We start from the raw sequence: 15,102 nt of genomic DNA on the forward strand, positions 1-15,102 counted from the left end.
TAGCGGAGTCACTTTTCCCTTACATTTGCCTTCTGGAAGTAATCCATCCAAGCAGAAATAGCTATATAAAAGGCTGATTTTAAAAAGTAAATATTGGGTGGTGCAATGGTGGCTCAGCGGCAGAATTCTTGCCTGCCATGCCAGAGACCCAGGTGTGATTCCCGGAGCCTGCCCATGCCAACAAAAAAATAAAAAGCAAGTTATCATCATGTTGGCATTATGTATTAAAATGAACTCAGGGTCATCCCAATAATAAGCACGGGACTAGAACAAAAGTCTTTATGCTGTTACCAATCAGAAAAATGAATGCGCCCTGTGGAAGATGAGCTCAGCAGAGAGACCAAGGGGAGGAACAAAAGGAGGAGGCTATACTTCTTATCCTAAGTGATGCCTACAAAGGTCAGAACAGCTGAAACATGGGGCCAAACATGAGAGATAACTTTCACTCTTATTAAACTTGTTTCCAGAATAAAAGGTTCAATCTTCATGATTCATTTGAACCATCCCAAGGCACCACTGAGAAAACTGCGAAGTATACCGACATCTTATCACTGAGTTTATCTAATTTTGGTATTTGTGCTTAGTATAAGTTGAATACAGCTCCATTTTACCATGCACAAAACTCATATTTTCTTTTCAAATCAATATATACTAAAGTTATCAATGTCATCTTGACCCAGAACCTATCAGCCCCAGAATATTACTTAAGAGAAAACACTGCTGAAAATATCAAGGCTCAGATTTGGGAGGGACCAAAACACCTTTTTTTTTTTTAACCGAGTGTGCTTTCCATCTGATTATGTTGGAAAAATTTAAAAGAAAAAGACAGAGAAATGGCCATTAGTTTCTCCGATAACACTATGCCCAATGGAATCCATAAAGAGTAGGTAATTTGAGGAAAGACCTTTACAAGTTGCACAGAAATCCCTATTCAAACTGGTATCTAGTCCTACCAAAAAAGCAACTCGCACTTGGAATATTAGCATTGTCAATACACACGTATTAAGGTGTGCCCAAAAGAGTCTATTGGTGAAGGTAATATACAGATCCAAAATTTGGGATCATGACTATTGAGTCTCATTAATAAACAAGCACCTCATCTCCTGCAACCCTAAGTTGAAAAGATGCTAGCTGTCTGTACCTTGCAGGATGTGTTGGATGACTTGGGACCAAAACTGACATTCAACTGTCTTGGGTACTTTCTTGGCTGGACATCATCCAATCTGATTCTGGATGTGAAATCTCTAGTTCTCAGGGAAGTCACAGCACTCAACAGAAAATGAAGTCTATGTTTGTTGATGTTGCAGGACTTCGGTTACAAGTCTCTTCTTATTCCTTGGAGGAATAAGGGCAGTGCCAAATTCATGGCATCAGTCACAAGGGCTGGGAAGATGCCTTATCTATTATTTCTGGCGACTACAATAATCTTCTCCATAAGAGGTAGCAGACAAGCACTAAGTTAGAAGCCTAGAGACCAGTCCCAGGGCTGCAACTTTCTTTGTGACCTGTCTGGTCATTAGAATTCTTATTGCTGTAAAGAGAGTTGGTGTTTAATCATTTCCATAGCACCATCTCCTGTAGAGTAATATGACTTCAATGTAAATCCCCACAGCCATCAAGGCTCTAAAATCAAACAGTGTAACAAATATTATAGTTTAGAGAATAAGTGCTGGACTCTGAAGCTATACTGTCCGAGTTCAAATCCTGGCTCTGCCACCTATTGTGACCTTGTACAAGTTATTTAATCTTTCCATACATTGTGTTTCCTTATCTGTAAATGGGCACAATATCTATATGGACCTCATAGGGGTGTTGTGAGTATTAAATGAGTTAACACAGGTAAACACCCTAGAATAGTGATTGGCACACAGTGAGTTCTCAATAAGTTTTAACAATTACTATAATTATTATCTAGTAGCAATATCACTACTTTCCTAATCCTAAGGTCTAGGTGAAATCCTAACTCCCCTCCCTGAAATCTTCCCTTATCATCAATTTAGAAATTCCTTCTCTCCTCTGAGTTCCCACACTACTTTGCTTTTATTCATCTTATAGCACTTACAGTCTAGCTTTAATTCTAGTTCCTTGTTTCTTTTACTTCACATACTAAAGTGGTAAATAATATGAGGCCAAGACTAGACTTAAAAATCCTCAAAAGCATCCAATAGAATTGTATATAGTAATTACAATAAGTATGAATAAAATATCTGCTGAATGAAAAGGGCCAAATATCTGTTCTTTTCTTTGCCAGAATGGCTAAGAACCAGGATTTTCTAGATCTCCCTTTTAGATACAAAGATTTCTCTCATTTAACAGAATACTCACTTGAGCTAGGGGTTATAAGCTCTTCAGATCAAAAGTTGCCAAATTAATCCAGTTCAACAGGTATGTATCATATCACCCCTAGGGTCTCTGCATGGGTTTTCATGAACATAAGGTATCATATTCAGTTTTATGGTCCCTATTAAGATTTCAATATCTTAAGCTTTCATTTGTCTACAACAGTTTCTATAATACCCATCACTTTTCGCTGGTCACATTCTTTCTTCATAAAATTATTCTGGAACTCTTTCCAAGTCTAATTCAAGCACAAAGAAGTAGTATTTTAAGACTAATGCCATTTCATACAATTCAGTTACATGAATATTTTGTTTTTCTAATTCAACTCCTTAGTGTCCTTCCTTGTTCAGCAAACTGTGATACTATAAGCTGGCAGAAGAACAGTAGTAGGGTCAATTAATAACAATAATTACCCCTTTATTGAGCCACTTACCGCAGTTCAAGCACTGGGCTAAGCGCTTTACATTTTTAGTCAAAGTAACTGTCATAACAACTTGGACAAATAGGCACTATCATTCTTATTCCACAGAGTTTAAAAAAAAAGCCAGGCTTAGAGAAACCTGCTAAACATCTCACAGCTATTTACGTGACAAAGGTAAGGCTTAAACCCATGTCTAACTCTGATACCCAATGCTCTTAATCTTACACAATTCTAAATCATGAAAAAGAATGGAGTCATAGAGATAGGGAAGTACTGGGGAGGAGAAAGGACTTCAAAATACAGATAAATGAAAGTATGAAAAACATTAACCATCTTAAGGTAAGAAAGCTCACAGAAAGGTTAAAATTAGAAAGATAGACTCTTCTGGCCCTTTTTTTTATCTTTTAAAATAAAAATAGAGCATGAAAAAGGAAAAATGGAATGCAATACCAATTATCTAGTGTAGAAATATCACTTCCTCACTACAGGATCCTGGGCAAGTTGCTTAATACCACAGAACTTTGGCTCATTGTTACCCACAAAGGGAGGTGAAAATACCTATCTCAAGGGAATGTTAGAAAGTTGATTGGCATGCTTATTCTAAAACACTTTGAATTTGGGGGAGTATAAACATTTACAGTTATAATATCAGATAAATTTTAGTCTTAACATTGAAATTCAGCTGTAAATAACTCATTTCCCAAGAATGGAGAACTGGTTTCTTTATATGCAGTTATTCTGCTGGGGCGGGCAGTGGTGACACAGTAGCAGAGTTGTCATTTGCCATGCTGGAGATTCGGGTTCTATTCCCAGTACCTGCCCATGCCCAAAAAATAGTTATCCTGCTGGGGACAAGTCAATTCTAACTGCAACTGTGACCTTCAACGGCTATCCCTTGCTGAAAAGACTTAGAAACTGGTCACTGAATCTATGTTCTGCATCCCAGTCACAACTGTATATTAATTCATTGTATTATCTTACCTTTAAACGAGGGCCCATGTTTTGAGAACTGAATGGAGAATACCTATTCACCAAAGCAGGTAACTTTTAGCCCCTTTCACCTTGTCTTCCAACTTCAACATTGAAGAAAAAAGCCACAAGGTCAACAGAACGGGTCTGTCCATCAAACCTTCACTGAGGATGTGTCACAGTAAGCAGAGGATCAATGTTTCTGGAATAAACTGGGTGAATTCCAGGTGGAGAAATATAGTCCAAAAGTATATCATCCCTGGACTTCACCCTAGTGCAGGGTGAGATAAACTGCCATCAGATGCATCCGTTCTGGTGTTCCAGGATGCTATCCTAAAAAGAAAAAAAGGTAACTGGGGGAAGTGTTTATTTCTGAAAGAGAATCTGCAAAAAACAATAAAGAAGGCTAAATGGATAGTGAAAACCCTGGAACACTAAAAACAATCAAGGGTTGGTAAACTCTGATCACAGTTTCCCCAGTAAAACTCTAAAGTTTCCCTGAAGCCATTCTCCAACTCCACAAAAGAAGTCAACTGGCAACCTAGTGTTTATAACTCCATCATTTCCCAGGAGGAAGCTCAAGCACTTCAGCTGGCTCTAACACTTCAAGGAGGAAACAAACTAGAACACAAATTTAAAGAGTGAGCCTTATCACAAACACATACCCAGTTTAATGGGGCTAGAGTACAAGTTCTGGGAACAATCTTAAAGAGAAATCAGATGAAAGGATAGGGGCCAAGTTATGGAGGGTCCAGTATGCCATGATAAGGAATCAAGACAATATTTAGTTGGAAAGAGGAAGCCACCGAAGAGATTTAAAACCTAATCTTTCAGTCTACGCACTCTGTTCCCTTTGTATTCATGCATGCATTTGTAAGACATGGTTAAAAAAAGCTGATTTTATGTTTATAAATAAGAGTAAAATCTGCTACTAGGACTAGAAAACTATCTACGAATTTTCAAGATCAAGTCACTAAGTAAAATCCAGTAAAGTTAATCAGTAATTCCCAATGATATTCAAGATATTCATGTAGCAGAAAAGGACTTTATGGCAATACCACCATAAAATGAAAGAGAAGAGATTACTAATCAGTAATAAATGAAAAGAAACTATTACCACATGGCAGAAACTACTCTCAGTGCTTACATGTATTAACTCTCATAATCGCCTCACAACAATCCCAAGACATAGATATTATCACCCTAGTGGTACAGATGAGGAAACTGAGGCATAGAAAGGTGGAGACACTTTGTCAAGATTACACACAATAAGGCATACAGCTGAGTCAAACCCAGGGAAACTGGACCCAGAATCCATGCATCTAACACTTTTCTACCATGGGAAACCAACGAAGAAAACAAAGTACAAACAGGAGCAAAAGAAGAGAATGACTAAAGGCCAACAGACTGAATAAGTTACAAACATTTATAATAAAAAATAAGCAAATATTTGTCTTTATTTGAAAATATGGTGATAGAGTAACTAAGCACATGAGCCAATACCTGGGGTCAACTAGCAACTGAGATCAGCTTCAAGGATTCAAAAACAAGAGAATAGTTACATAAACGGTAAGAGATCCATATGATAGAATATTATATAAGCATTAAAACTGGATTTTCAGGAATAGCACCACAAACCCTCACAAGTAAAATGGTAAATGAAAAAGCAGGCACAAAATTATTTATATAGTTATATAGCATAAGCACAATTTTAGAAATATTAACATTACATAAAGATGAAAAGGAAAAACAAAAATGTTAATATTCCTCTCCTAATGTATGGAATTATAAGTAATTTTATTTTCTATCTGTATCTTTCAGTGTTTCCCAAATTCTTAAAGATGCAAGAATATGTAAAAAGTTTCTATTTCTGAAGAATATATAACTTGTTAGAGACCATTCATTCGCTACAAAAAGGAGAGAACAGGCAAATTATCCTTTTTTTCAAATAAGGAAACAGTATAAAGAAATTGAGATAATTACTGAATTTTTATTTTTATTATATCTGTTTATTATTATCACGATGGATCTCCAATCCTGTGATCAATTATGTGGCCACTAAATCAAAAACCTCCTGCCTTAACATAATCTTTATTGCCCCCATTATGAACTACCATAATTATCCCAAAGCTTGTGTCTCTAATGAGCTTCAAGACCCAATTCAAGCTCCATCACCCCCACCCCAACTTTCTGGTCCAGCTCCAGACCCCTCTGAGGCCTTCCCCCATGCCAAACAGAACCAATTACTTCTCCTCTGTGATACATCTATGTTGAAAATATCTCATCATAGCATTTATTAGTCTATGTGTATTATAATTATGTTTATACAGCAGCATCTTCTACTACATTGCAGGCTCCCTAAGGGCACTGTCTAGTTCTTAATCCTTTGTCTTCCAATGGCTAGTATGGTATTCAACTTTACTACCTCAGAGTTTATACTTTCACAAGATGCCAGGTGATCTGTATGTACCTTAAAGTTTGAGAAGCACAGGTCTAGACTCAAGAACAGCAGACCTATGAGTATGCCCAAGATCCTGCATCTCTTACAGGCTCCCAAGTAATGCTGATGCTGCTGGTCTTTGGACCACACTTTGAATACCAAGGATCTGGAACAGGGGCCAGTCAACTACGCCTGTAGGACTAATCCAGAAAGTCACCTGTTTTTATAAACAATGTTTTAGGGGAACACAGCCACTTGTTTACATATTGTCTATGGCTACTTTTGTGCTACAATGGCAGGGGTGAGTAGTTGTGACAAAGCATATGGCTATTAATACCTAAGGCATTTCACTCTGCTCCTTTAGAGAGAAAGTTTACAGATCCCTGGTAAATAAGTCTTAGTTTTAAAGCTATGTAAGTGCCTTGCATAAATTAATGCATTTCTATAAATCAAAGAAAGCATAAAAATAATTTTCTTCCAGTTCTCCTATCACCTTTTAGGAAAAGAGCTATAAAGATTGTCAAATTATGTAAATGTGTCTCCTGGCCGATTTTAACTCTTATCTAAAAGCTTTATGCCTCCCACAATCAAAGCAGGAATTTTTTTTTTTTTTTACTTTTTTAATTTAAAAAATAAACAAATGCAAACATTCTTAACTTATGAACATCCGTTCTACATACATAATCAGTAATTCACAATATCATCACATAGTTGCATAATCATCATCATGATCATTTCTTAGAACATTTGCATCAATTCAGAAAAAGAAATAAAAAGACAACAGAAAAAAAATCATACATACTATACCCCTTACTCCCTTTCATTGATCACTAGCATTTCAATCTAAATTTATTTTAACATTTGTTCCCCCTATTATTTATTTTTATTTCATATGTTTTACTTATCTGTTGATAAGGTAGATAAAAGGAGCATGAGACACAAGGTTTTCACAATCACACAGTCACACTATGAAAGCTATATCATTATACAATCATCTTCAAGAAACATGGCTACTGGAACACAGCTCCACATTTTCAGGCAGTTCCCTCCAGGCTCTCCATCACATTTTGACTAACAAGGTGATATTTATTCAATGCGTAAGAATAACCTCCAGGATAACCTCTCGACTCTGTTTTGGAATCTCTCAACCACTGACATTTTATTTCGTCTCGTTTTGCTTTTCCCCCTTTTGGTCGAGAAGATTTTCTCAATCCCTTGATGCTGGGTCTCAGCTCATTCTAGGGTTTTTCTCAATTCCTTGATGCTGAGTCTCAGTTCATTCTAGGATTTCTGTCCCATGTTGCCAGGAAGGTCCACACCCCTAGGAGTCATGTCACACGTAGACAGGGGGAGGGTGGTGAGTTTGCTTGTTGTGTTGGCTAGAGAGAGAGGCCCCATCTGAGCAACAAAAGAGGTTCTCTTGGGGGTGACTCTTAGGCCTAATTTTAAGTAGGCTTAACCCATCCTTTGCAGGGTTAAGTTTCATATGAACAAACCCCAAGATTGGGGGCTCAGCCTATAGCAAAGCAGGAATTTTACACAATCATTTCCCAATGCACATGTTTCATACAATTATGTCTGCATTCCATCATGGCCATAATTTCTTAAAACCAGTACCTCAGGGATCAAATACTATATCTAAGTTCCTAATTATTAGAATACCTACTGCAGATTCAGTCTCTACTTTCAAAGTGCTGTTCTAAAAAGGTGTGGGAAAAGGATGTGAAAATCTACTTCAGAATTCTGATGCATATATAGCTAGTGGCAGCACACAGGATTCCAAATATCATCTACTAATTTCTAACAAAGAATTCAAGAACAGGACAGAAGAAAGATTAGTTTTGAAGAGGATGCAGCTTCCAGCATCCTCTACACAGAAGGACCAGCCATGAGTCCAGGGAAATAAAATTAAAAAAACAAATCATTTAATTAGCAAAGGCCCATAAATTAGGGAGGTCTAACTAAGGAGGTTCAAAGAAATAAAATGCACCATCAGCTACTCTGGATTATTAATTTACAGATACTTTGTATTATTTCCCTTCACTTAATTTCACTCTTGGTTTAGTCTCCTCAATCCAAAATCCCACCACAAAAGATTGCCCTCACCCATGAAATTAATACTCCTGAGATATTCAAACAGTTGTGTATTTCTGCTGTCTTGGTTCAGCCAAGTATATGGTTTTCATTTATATTTTTTCCTCATCAGTCAGTCCCTCCAGTCTCAGTCAATCCTGCAGGTCTTCTGTGAACTTTCTCCAGCTGGTCCCAAGTGATCTGGTAATGAGGTGCCTCCAATTGACTACAGACTTCCAGGAAAGCCTGGTTAGTAAGAACAAGATGAGCTCATCCTCTTGGTTCCATGACATAATACTCCTGAAGAGGCAATCCCCCGAATCACAGAAAGCTGTATGCTACCATATTAAACTATAAGCCCATCCCAGGCTTCCCAGACTGGGGTATGGAGCACGTCAGAATGTACAAGTCAGAGGATAAATGACACACATTCCTGTAGCATCCATTTTACTAAAGGATGAGGTGAGTGGGGGGAAAATAAATTTCATGTTAAAATAATTATAGACAATAAAATAAAACGAAAGATTTGTAAGAATTTCTAGAGCTAAAACATGGAAATTTCTAAAATATTCGTAAATAGTTTGTACTTGAGTCAGGAGGGCTGCGTGGGGCTCTATTCCCAGGCCCTAAGGAATTATATATACACATGAGAGACACTTGAGCCAAAAAAGTTTAAAACCTTAACTGTCCCCTCATCTCAACTTCTCATCTACTGCCACTACCACCTACCCCATATACTCACACTTTAAATAATATTTTTCTGTTATGTTCTACATCATCAAATATATATATACTTATTTTCTCTTTGCCTAAAATCACTTGCTAAAACTTTGTATTTCATTGACTATCAACATCTTTAGGTTCCTCTGCATCATTCATTCTTCTTTCATTTCACATTTTTTTTTGAGTGCTTGCTATATGCCAGCACTGGTGCTAAAAGCTAAAACACAAGGATAAATAAGACAGGTTGTGTTCTTACCCTCAATGGACTGCATCCAATGAGGGGGGTGGACAAACAGCCTGTGCAATTACAATACAATGTGGCACATACCAAGAAAGACTAATAAATGGTGTGGAGGGGAGAGGAAGAAGAGAGGTAATTTTGCCTGGGAGGGAAGTCCTGACAGAAAACAACCGAGCTGATTACTTCAGAATAAATTAGTATTTGCAGGGTAGCAAACAAAACTAGTATCCTAAACAGAAAGAATAGCGTAAGCATAGGCAAAAGTGCACAGTCAAGAAAGACAGTAATGAAAAGTCCAGCATTGTGAAAGCAAAGTGTTTGTGATGTGGGTGGTAAGAAAGATCACCTGGGGCCAAAGAAGGATTACTGATTTTAAGTACAGAATAGTGTAGTGGTTAACAAGCATGAATCTAGGTCCCACAACCTATGACTGAGTAATCTTGGACATCAGTTACCTCATATGTGAAATGGAAATAGATGAAGAAAAGGAAGGATTTCAGCTGTTCTTTTTTTCATCTAAAAATCATGCATATTTTTGTTGTGCTCATAATTAATTTGTTTTCCCAGAATTAGTCTTAAAATTATTAAGCAATTAAATTACAGGCAATTCTCTTGCCCAGTTCATATATGCACAAATTTCCATTACTATGGATTTGTTAAATTACATCAGTTCCCCCAAACAATATGATCCAAATTTCATTTACCACAGTACTGGAAATGTGATTAATTACTTTAAGTACAAACTTTGTGGCTAGCTCTCAGTCCACAAGTCACTACATAAATAACAATCATATCACGTCTTTCAGAGTCTGCCAGTGGTTGGTCACTGCGCATCTGTTAGCTCACACATAGACTGCAAAGGTGGTAGATGTGCTGCCTCCTTCTTTGCCAGGAATAACCCCATGTGATATATGACAAATATGGATAATTGAAAGAGGGAACTGGCAAACAAATGTGAAAATACAACAAAGAAATAAAAACAATAACTCTGGGTTCAAGATTAGCCCTGCTCCACGGAAAGGTTGGAGGGGACAGGAGGGCAACTTAGGGGAAGATTCAGGAGTATGGCTGATCTGGGAGAGCCTTCTGCACCACATGCACCAGACTTGGTTGCAGAGGCCCAGGAACTGAGAGGCAGAAGGCTGGAGCCTGGTATGGAGCCGCAGAGCCCACGGGAGTGCATGGACTGGAACGCAAGATTAGGAAGTAAGTTAGGCCATGTTCCTTGGGCACGCTACCCTCACCAGCACAGCCCCATGACTGGCAACTCACCCTACACCCCATGCTCCTGAACCCCAACACCCTCTCCCATTCCCCACACTCCAAGCGTCCCCACCCCACCAGCCCCCAGTGTACATACCTGCCCCACCCCCTCACCCCAACCTCAGCACAACCTACCTCTCCTGTACCCCTACTGAGCACTACCTCCCTGTCCCTGTTCCCTGCAGGCTGGTGTCAGTGCATAAAGGCTGCAGGCACTAACCTCCATACCTAGGTAGCCGCATCCCACACCCAAAGTGCGGCACAGTCTCATCCCACCCTCTCTGAGCTCAGTGCATCCCTTTATGGCACTCTCAGGCCCATGCATGCACAAAGGCCCCAAATCAGGTCATTCAGCTCTGGGAACCACACTTTACAGCAGTCCTAGGACCACGCATGCGCACAGCCCTCAGCCTCACTTCCCAGCTCTGAGAAAGTGCCGGCCTGAGCAGCCTGTCACATCTGCCCAATCCACAAAGGCGCAACACTGACCTGCTGCCACAGCTCTATGCATGCACACAAAGGGCCCCGTGACTTAGGCCTGTGCACACTAGGGTTAACAAGCCCCCAGACTGGTGCACCCACATAACTACATCCTCCCTGGCCACTGGGCACCCACAATCACAAGCATCAGCATAACATTCCCAACCTGTGCCCATAACTGCCCTGAAACAAATCACTGTACTGAGTGCTCCACTCTATGCCCTGTTCCCAGCTGTACAACCATCCTGCAAACACAAGTCCTTACATAAGGACAGAAATCAACTCCCAAAGTAAATCAATCAAGATATTTACATGCCATGAAGACAGAAGAAGTTCACTAAGCGTATCACAATGCAGACAGATACAGCCCTGCCTACTAAACAAATTAAAACACCAGAGGGGACACAGACATTGGAACAACTAATCAAAGATTTTCATACAAACTCTATTAAAATAAGTGGGATAGGAAATGACATAAAGGAGATCAAGAAGATAGTACAAGAGCACAAAGAGGAACTTGATAGAACAAATAGAAAAATAGCAGAAACCACAGAGATTAAAGACTCTGTTGAGCAAATAAAAACCATACGAGAGGCACACAACAGATCTGAAGAGACAGAAGAAAGAATAAGTGATACAGAGGACAGGATAATTGACTTCAAAGACTCAAAACAGCAAATGGCAAAAAAAGATGGAAAAAACTGAATTCAAGGCAATGATAGACAAAACAAAGTACACAAGTATAAGAATCATTGGTGTCCTGGAAGGAGAAGAGAGGAGTAAAGAGCTAGGAAGAGTACTTGAGGATATAATGGGGGAAAACTTTCCAACCCTCAAAAAGGACACAAATATACAAGTCAAAGAAGCCCAAAGAACTCCAAACAGAATAAATCAAAACAGGCCTTCCCCAAGGCACATACTAATCAGTCTGTCAAATGTTGAAGAGAAGCAAAAAATCCTGAAAGCAGCAAGAGAAAAACAATCTACTACATACAAGGGAAACCAAATAAGACTGAGTTCAGACTACTCAACTAGCACCGTGGAGGCAAGGCAGTGTGGTATGATATATTCAAGATTCTGAAAGAGAAAGACTTCCAGCCAAGAATTCTGTACCCAGCCAAATTGTACTTCAAAATTGAGGGAGAGATTAAAGTTTCCACAGACAAAGAATTCCTGCAAGAATTTGTCAACAAGAGCCCAACCCTACAAGAAATACTAAAATGAGTTCTGCCTGCTGAAAAAAAAAAGACAGGAGAGGGCGGTCTGGAGGAGGGCAAAGAATTGAAGAGTACCACTAAGGGTAATTTAAAGAATACAAAAAGAAAGAGGGAAAAGAATATATATATCTGACAAATAAAATAAAAAAGATAAGATAGTGGAATCAAGAAACACCATTTCAGTAATAACTCTGAATGTTAACAATTAAACTTATCAATTAAAAGATACAGGTTGGCAGAATGTATTAAGAAACATAATCCAGATATATGCTGTTTACAAGAGACTCATCTTAGACACAATGATACAAATAGATTGGAAGTGAAAGGATGGAAAAAGATTTTCCACACAAGTTGTAACCAAAAGAAAGCAGAAGTAGCTATACTGTTATTGGACAAATCAGATTTTAAATGTAAAGACATCATAAGGAGACAAAGAAGGACACTACATACTAATTAAAGGGTCAATTCACCAAGAAAATACAACAATCATAAATGTTTATGCTTCCAATCAAGGAGTTCCAAAGTACATGAGACAGACATTGGTAAAACTGAAGGGAGCGATAGCTGTTTCAACAACAATAGTAGAAGACTTCAACACACCACTCTCCTCTATAGACAGAACAACCAACCAGAGAGAAGGTCAACAAGGAAATAGAGAAGTTAAATAACTTGATAAATGAATTAGACCTAACAGACATACATAGGTCACTGCACCCCAAAGCTTACATTCTTCTCTAGTGCTCATGGAACATTCTCCAGGATAGATCATATGCTGGGGCACAAAACAGGTCTTTATAAATTCAAAAATATTGACGTTATTCAAGGCACTTTCTCTGATCACAATGGGATGAAGTTGGATTTCAATAAGCACCAAAGAACGAGAACATTCACAAATATATGGAGATTAAATAACACACTCTTAAACAACCAGTGGGTTAAAGAAGAAATTGCTAGAGAAATCAGTAGCTATCTGGAGATGAATGAAAATGAGAATACAACTTATCAGAACTTATGGGATGTGGCAAAGGCTGTGCTGAGAAGGAAATTTATTGCCTTAAATGCCTGTATTAAAAAACAAGAAAGAGCAAAAATCGAGGACTTAACAGCAAACCTGGAGGAACTTGAGAAAGAACAGCTAACTAACCCCAAAGCAAATAAGAAAAGAGAAATAACAAAGATTAAAGCAGAGATAAATGAAAGGGAGAACAAAAGAACAATAGAAAGAATCAATAAAACCAAAAGCTGGCTCTTTGAGAAAATCAATAAAATTGATGGGCCACGAGCAAGACTGACAAAGAAAAAAAGAGAGAGGATGCAAACAAACAAAATCAGAAATGAGAAGGGGTGCATTACCATAGCCCCTGAAGAAATAAAATAAATCATAAGAGGATACGATGAACAACTATATGCCAACAAATCAGATAACTTAGATGAAATGGACAAATTTATGGAGACACACAAACAAGCTACATTGACTCAGGAAGAAATAGAAGATCTCAACAAGCCAATCACAAGTAGAGATTCAATCAGTCATCAAAAATCTTCCTACAAAGAAAAGCTCAGGGCCAGATGGCTTCATAGGGGAATTTTATCAAACATTCCAGAAAGAACTAACACCAATCCTGCTCAAACTTTTCCAAAAAATTGAGGAGAAAGGAACTCTACCTAACTCATTTTATGAAGCTAATATCATTTTAGTAACAAAGCCAGGTAAAGATTCTATAAGAAAGGAAAACTATAGGCCAATCTTCCTAATGAACATAGATGCAAAAATTCTTAACAAAATACTAGCAAACTGAATCCAACAGCACATTATAAAGAATTATATACCATGACCAAGTGGGGTTTATACCACGAATGCAAAGATGGTTCAACACAAGAGAATCAATTAATGTTATACAGCACATTAACAAACCAAAAGAGAAAAATCACATGATCATCTCGATTTATGCTGAAAAAGCATTCAACAAAATTCAGCACACTTTGCTGATAAAAACACTCCAAAAGATAGGTATCAAAGGTAACTGTCTCAATACGATAAAGGGGATATATTTAAAACTGATAGCCAGCATCATACTCAATGGAGAGACACTGAAAGCCTTCCCCCTAAGACCAGGTAGTGGACAAGGATGCCTGCTGCCACCACTATTATTCAATATTGTGCTAGAAGTTCTAGCTAGAGCAGTCAGGCAGGACAAAGAAATAAAAGACATCCAAACTGAAAAGGAAGAAGTAAAACTCTCATTATTTGCAGATGATATGATACTACACTTGGAAGATTCTGAGAAATCTACAGCAAAGTAACTTGCGCTAGGACTTCTGGAGAAGATGGCGGCTTAGGAAGACGCGTGGATCTTAGTTTCTTCTCCAGGACAGCTACTAGGGGAGTAGAAACGATACAGAACAGCTCCCAAAGCCACAACAGAGATAAAAAAGACAGCGTACCCCATCCTGGAACGGCTGGCTGGCTGAGAGAAGCCGCTCAGGTGAGATCGCCAAGGGGCACGGGCTTTACCGGGCGGGGCGGCAAGCGGCCGGAGTCACTCCCTTCCCCCTTCCCGGGCCGGCTGGGAGAATTGGACAGGCGGTCCCCTGAAACCGCGGCGACTGGCGCCCACACCACGCGCGGCCCCCCGGACCAACTGAGAGAATTGGATCGGAAATCCCCAGGCCGCGGAGAATGGTGACGGGTGGGGGAGGCCCCTTCCAAACCCGTGACTCCCCGGGAACGTGCACTCTCCCGGGCGGGCCGCTGCCGCTGGCGCCCTCCCGCCACGCTTGTCGCCCCAGGCCGACTAGGAAATTCGGACGGGCGCTTTCCCAGGCTGCGGCGGCCAGCGACCCTCCCCACGTTCGGACCCCGGGACGGCTCGCACTCTTTCAAGCCGCTTCGGCTAGCGAACCTCCCGGACGGCGAGAGTTTTCCAAAGTTAAA

General features: G+C 39.3%; 1 protein-coding gene across 5 annotated transcripts in view; it reads right to left on the minus strand.

Annotated features, from left to right (window-relative positions):
* Nucleotides 1-15,102, minus strand: part of AREL1 (apoptosis resistant E3 ubiquitin protein ligase 1) — an 81,609-nt gene that overhangs the window by 27,903 nt on the left and 38,604 nt on the right. For 2 of the 5 annotated variants that reach the window (XM_077123055.1, XM_077123051.1), the window contains exon 2: nt 3,743-4,063. The exons of 1 other annotated variant lie outside the window; for it this stretch is intronic. The gene's annotated coding sequence lies outside the window, so the exon portion shown is untranslated. 2 more of the 5 variants (XM_077123052.1, XM_077123054.1) reach the window with 2 other exon arrangements.

This window comes from Tamandua tetradactyla, chromosome 12 (genome assembly GCF_023851605.1).
Source record: "Tamandua tetradactyla isolate mTamTet1 chromosome 12, mTamTet1.pri, whole genome shotgun sequence".
NCBI classification, from domain to species: domain Eukaryota; kingdom Metazoa; phylum Chordata; class Mammalia; order Pilosa; family Myrmecophagidae; genus Tamandua; species Tamandua tetradactyla.